The sequence below is a fragment of the Staurois parvus genome, unplaced genomic scaffold (assembly GCF_062004578.1).
Source record: "Staurois parvus isolate SC_StPar_1 unplaced genomic scaffold, SC_StPar_1.0 ptg000424l, whole genome shotgun sequence".
Lineage (NCBI taxonomy): Eukaryota > Metazoa > Chordata > Amphibia > Anura > Ranidae > Staurois > Staurois parvus.
The window spans coordinates 104,001-110,000 of record NW_028318220.1 but is presented as its reverse complement, the minus strand read 5'-3'; positions in this window follow the sequence as shown (position 1 = coordinate 110,000).

Below are 6,000 nucleotides of genomic sequence, written 5' to 3'. Positions count from 1 at the left end.
ACTATTATTTCAACTTTAAGGACATGGTTTAATCTCAAAATATTTCACATGGGATTGGACATTTTGATTGTATAATATTTTATTTTGCTATTGTTTTAATGAGTAGAGTGCTGCACTTTTTATTGTACACTGGACATAGGGTTGATCAGAAGAGTCCTGGATTCATTTAGAGAAAGAATTACTGAGGCAGACCACTGGTTTCTTCCATAGAGGACCTTCAAAGAGATCATGTGGCAGATATCCACACTCTAAAAATTAAGGTATGCCATCTTGAAGCCTGGGCGGAGGACATTGGAAATAGGGATAAACTAAACAATCTATGCATCCTGGGGCTTCCAGAGGTGGAAGAGGACTCTGGCATCATCACCTTCACTGAAAATCTCCCTACCCAATTCCTCCCTAATGCCTTGTCCGTTTTCTACATGGAGTGTGCCGACCATATTCCCCCTGTTTGTGGACCACCCAGAGAAGCTCCCGCACATTCACCTTCAAACTTTTCCACTTAAAGTACAGGGATATGGTCCTATGTGCTGCTTAGGCCCAGGGTGGTCTTCTTTATGGCTACACTGGCTGGAAACCTCACACAAGTAACCTGTTATGTCCTCACTCGGGACTGTTTTGCTTATGTTATCTTTCCGGTATCTGCAACCAATTTTCTTTATGACCTTTGTTGCATACTGATCTACGTACTACACCTGTAACCATGTTGACAAGTTTTTGCTTACTGCTCTGCATCTTCTTTCGGGTTCAAGCCCTTTTACTTCTACTACTGAATACACTACTGAGCCCTGGCCTCCTGGTCTCTCCGGGGGCTGGAATCCCACTAGAACTATTTGCTAATCTTCTTGCTTGGCTTCCTCAATGAATAAACAGGTGTTTCCACAGTCCTTCAGTTACTTGCTGTGTGCACTAGAGCCAGCTTTCATCTTTAATTGTTCTAGGCTTTGTGTCCATGCTACAGATATCAGTTTGTTTGCAACCACAGAAGTTTGAGACCCCAGAATAGAGTGATCTGCACCTATATTTATGCTTGGTTATCAGAAATTCACTGACAGCACTACCTACTCTTATGATAGCTGCACATTGTGCCCCCTTGTTGGTAGTTTTTGTTACCATGTTTAGGTTTGGGATCTGCGCCTCCTCCAGTTTTCTGGAGGGGGGTGTTGGGGTTTGATCTCTGTTTTTGGGTACTATTGTTGTTACTTATGCATTGCTTTAGATGAAGCTGGATTTGTCCAGTGTTAGAGGGCGTGTGCACAGCTTTCCGGGCCTAGCCCTGGACTGATGTTTGGACACCTCTTTCTTTCCCCCAGCTATGTCTGTGTGTAATATAGACTCTCGGAACACTAGGCTGAATGCTCCCATTAAATGCTCCCTGGTTTTTCAGTTTATTCGGAAGTATAATCCTCACAGCTGTATATTCCAAGAAACGCACTTAGTAGGTAGTAAAGTACTAAGCTTGGTCATCATTACCATTCTACATCCCTTTTTTGATTGTTGGACCTGGTGTTGGACTCAAATGGCTGTTACATAATCCTACATGCCTTAATTGATAATATGGGGATTGTTATTTTGCATCTCTACCTACCATAGAGCATTCATGCTGCTCCTTTCTGCTATAGTAGCTACGTTGGCAAGATGGAAAACGTCCTTATGTTGGAAGATTTCAATATAGTTCCAGACCCTGGGATCGATAGGTTAACTTCAGATTCTTCTACTCCTGTGGAACTCCTGTCTTGGGCTAATACCTGTAATCTGACAGATGTCCTTTCTAGGGTCCTCACTGTTTCTATCCTACTATGTGGTATCTTGGACTAGCTCCACTTTTACTGCAGTTTAGTACATCCACCACATCCTCTAAGGGTCTGTGGAGACTCTCCAGTTTCTGGGTTTCTGACCCCAAAGTCCTCCTAAAGGCTCGAAAAGCGATGAGTACTGGACTAATAATGAAGGCTCTGCATCTCATGCCACCTTGGATGCTTTCAAGGTCTTTACTAGTGGCAGCTTCCCAGCCATAATCAAGCATGTGCGGCGGGCATCGCAGGCTAACTTAGATGAGGCTGAGCATGAAGTCACACTTTGAAAACAGGCATATACTGATCCCAGGATTCACAGATTTATGACTCTTAGCAAGCAGCTTTAAGTGAGGCGCTGATTCCCAGTACCCCGAATACCAAAAAGGCGATACTACACCAGTCCCAGAGAATCTTTGAACAGGGGGGAGAGGAATATTAGATTACTACTGTGAGTGGCTAGGGAACAATCTAATCATGTTACAACCCACAGAATTAAATCCCTGAATGGTGAAGTCCTTACAAACCCTGTGCAGATCAATGAATGCTTTGCTTCATACTACCAAGCCTTATTTAGTTCTAAAACAGCATACTCAGACGAGGACCTATGTGCTTATCTTGACCTTGTAGAACTTCAACAATTGATGCATACCTATAGGGATAAAATGGATAGTCCAGAAGTGAAGAAGACCCTTTCATTGCTTCAGGCTGAGTTTTTTAAAAATGTTTTCTGAGGAACTGATACCTTGATTTCATGCAATGCTGCAAAACTCTCTGTAGGTGGGTGCCTTACTAGTTTCCATGTCTCAAGCTGTCGTGATAGTGCAACTTAAGCCTGAGAGGGATCTGGACTGTTGTTTGTCATACGGGTCCATCTCTTTATTGAATGTAGATACCAAAATTCTAAGTAAAGTTCTTGCGAATCACCTAAATGGCATGATGTCAGTACTGGTTGAAGTGGATCAGTCTGGATTTATCCCGGGAAATGGAACAGATATTAACATTCGTAAACTCTTTGCTCATATGGCTGCAGCTTCTCCAGACAACACAAGGGAGGTGGTCTCCTTGGATGCCAAAAAGGCATTTGACTCTGTTGAATAGAATTATTTCTGAATCATCCTAGATATTTTTGGCTTTGACCCCTGTTTCATCTTCTGGATCCATTTACTGTACTCTGTCCCAGTGGCTAGGGTATGCACTATTTACCGCCTCTCCTCTCTTTTTCCCCCTTCCCCGCTGTCCCTGTTTGCCCTCGCCATTGAGCCCTTCACAGTCAGGATTCGTGCAGCACAATAACTCCAAGGTATTAAAGTGGGTCCAATTATAGATAAATTAGCTTTATAGGTAAATGACATTCTCTTCCTAACTTAATTTTGCTGACGATTTCGGAGCGCACTCTGGGATGTGGATCAGCTGTAAGAAATCTATCCTCTTTCCCCTAGGTCACTGGTGATCCAGACCTGACACTAGCACTCCACTTCAGTGGGCTGTAGAGTTCAAATACTTGGGGAATAGGATTAGTAGATGTCTCCAGTCATGTGTTGATCCTAATTTGATGCCTCTCCTGTGACCCTTCTCCCAAAGGTGTGTGACCTTGAGGGCTCTCTCACTGGCACCAGTAGGTAGAATCAACTTGTTAAAAATTATCTGCCCAAATTCCATTATTTTTTTCTGGAACATGCCAATAATTGTACCTAAGCTAGAGTGCATTGCTACCTCTTTTGTAAACTCTGCAACTTCCTCACTCAAGGGGATCTCTCCCTCCGAGACTAGATTATATTACTGGGTGGCCGTTTCAATGACCATTCGATGGTGGATCTCTCACTGAGGGATAATCAAGCAGTTATGTTGGAGGAGGCCATTGTAGAGTCTTATGCTAATCATCACTTTTCTGATGAGAAGAACCATCATAGTCTGCAGTCAGATGAGGATGCAGTACTTTACAGCCTTGTTGGTTTGCCCGCATATGTCATTATAGGTTAACCTCATTACCTCATTTTCGAGCCCTGACTGATTCACAAGTTTGAGCCTCTTGAGGTGTTGTAGCCTTGAAACACATCATGTCTGCAGGCAAGTTGAAAAGTTTTGCTTAACTTAAAATGGAATATCATCTTCCTAACTGGATGCCAATTAGATATCTGCAACTCAGACGTGCTGTGTTGTCCCAGTTCCCTAGCCCCATCACCCTGAAATCTGATCCTCTGGAGAGGTAACTCCCCTCTAGAGCAATAGGATAACCTTTATCCTCTATTTACCTTTGCCTCTCCTTCACCCACACAACCAAATTTGTGCAGACTTCTCCAAAAGAGGCTGGCTGATATACCAGACTCAGCGGATGACGACTGGGATGAGTGTATACCCCATTACATCACTAATATGATCTCTGCCAGAGATAGGTTTATTCAATTAAAATTTTTCCACAGAGCCTACTACACCCCCAATACTTATCCTCCATATATCCCTCAATTAGCTCCCTGTGCGCTCACTGTGAGCTTACTGAGGGCACCTTTTTTCATGTGGCATGGACCTGCTCCATAATTGGTCCCTTTTGGGAGGCAGTATTGGGAATTATCAATGCTGTATGCGACTTGGCTTTAGGTCTGGATCCTAAAGTTTTGCTCTTCATGATTTTGCTCTACCGGATAGCTCAGAGCTAAGCCATCATGTCCAACTGTTTATTTTCTATGTTTCCTTTTACACCTGTATAGGAATCCTTATTAAATGAAAGTCTCCTTCATCTTCTACTGCTTCTTCTTGGTGTATTGCTATTGATGCTGTTATGCCCTTGTATAGATAAGAAAGCCTTAACTGTCCTAAGAAATTCGATAAAATTTGGTCTACATAGATAGACTCATGGGATGTGATTAATGCCCCACTTAACTGAGGTGTATTATCAATGTGTCTCCTTTGGTCCCCTCTTAAAGTACATGCCTGTTCCTCTCCCTCCCCTGTCCCCTTTCCTTTTTCATAGTTTTCCCTTTCTCTCTTCATCCTCAGGGTTTTTGCCATGTCTTTGCCTGGTTATCTATATCTACCTATTTTTGAGGGTATACGTATGTTTTTCTAGACGTCAGTCTTTATGTCCAACATTGTTGTGTATAAATCTGAATGCACCCATACTGTTATTTCTGTTTTACATCTAAGCTATACTGTGTGTTACTCATTTTACCCATGGACATGTGACATTGCATGCTGCATAAACTCTGTCCATGCTGCAAAGAAATCTAATAAGGTTTATACCTGTTAAAAATAATTATAAGGTATTACTTCAAAGGAAATTGCCTCAAATATTTGAGTGTGTTTTTTCTGAGACAATTTTGTACAGTGATTGGACACTACATAGCTTGTTCAGTGCCTGGACAACATGTAATCATGTTTAGGCCACAATGTAAGAGTAAGACATGAGGCAGGATTTATCCTGAAATTTGAGTCTACTGCTTACAGACAATAGATACACATATTGTACTGTGTCTGGACTGTACAGTGCCTTGAAAAAGTATTCATATCCCTTGAAATTTTTCACATTTTATCATGTTACAACCAAAAACTTAAATGTTTTTTAATTGGATTTTATGTGATAGACCAACACAAACTGGCACATAATTGTGAAGTAAAAAGAAAATTATAAATGGTTTTCAAAATAAATCTCTGAAAAGTGTGGCGAGCATTTTTATTCAGCCCCCTTTACTCTGATAACCTTAACTAAAATCTAGTGGGACCAATTGTCTTCAGAAGTTACCTAATTAGTAAATAGAGTCTGTGTGTAATTTCTTCTTCTTCTTCTTCTTATTATACAGGATATATATAGTGCAAACAGTTTGCGCAGCACTTTACAAAATGAAGGAAGACATTACAGTTACAATACAATTTGGTACAAGAGGAAACAGAGGGCCCTGCTTGTTAGAGCTTACAAGCTAAAAGGAAGGATTGAGTGATACAAAAGGTAATAGCTGTGGTGGATGAGCTGATGGAGGAAATAAAAAGCAGTTTACTAGTTAAAGATAAGGGTTTTCATGGATTGCCAAAAGGTGGATAGATTAGGGGAGATAGTCTGACAGATTGGGTTGGGGAGTTCCATAGGATGGGAGATGCTCGGGAGAAGTCCTGGAGGCGAGCATGGGAGGAGGTTACATGGGAACTAGAGAGCAAAAGGTCTTGGGAGGATCGAAGAGAGCGGTTTGGTTGATATTTTGAGACCAGGTTGGTG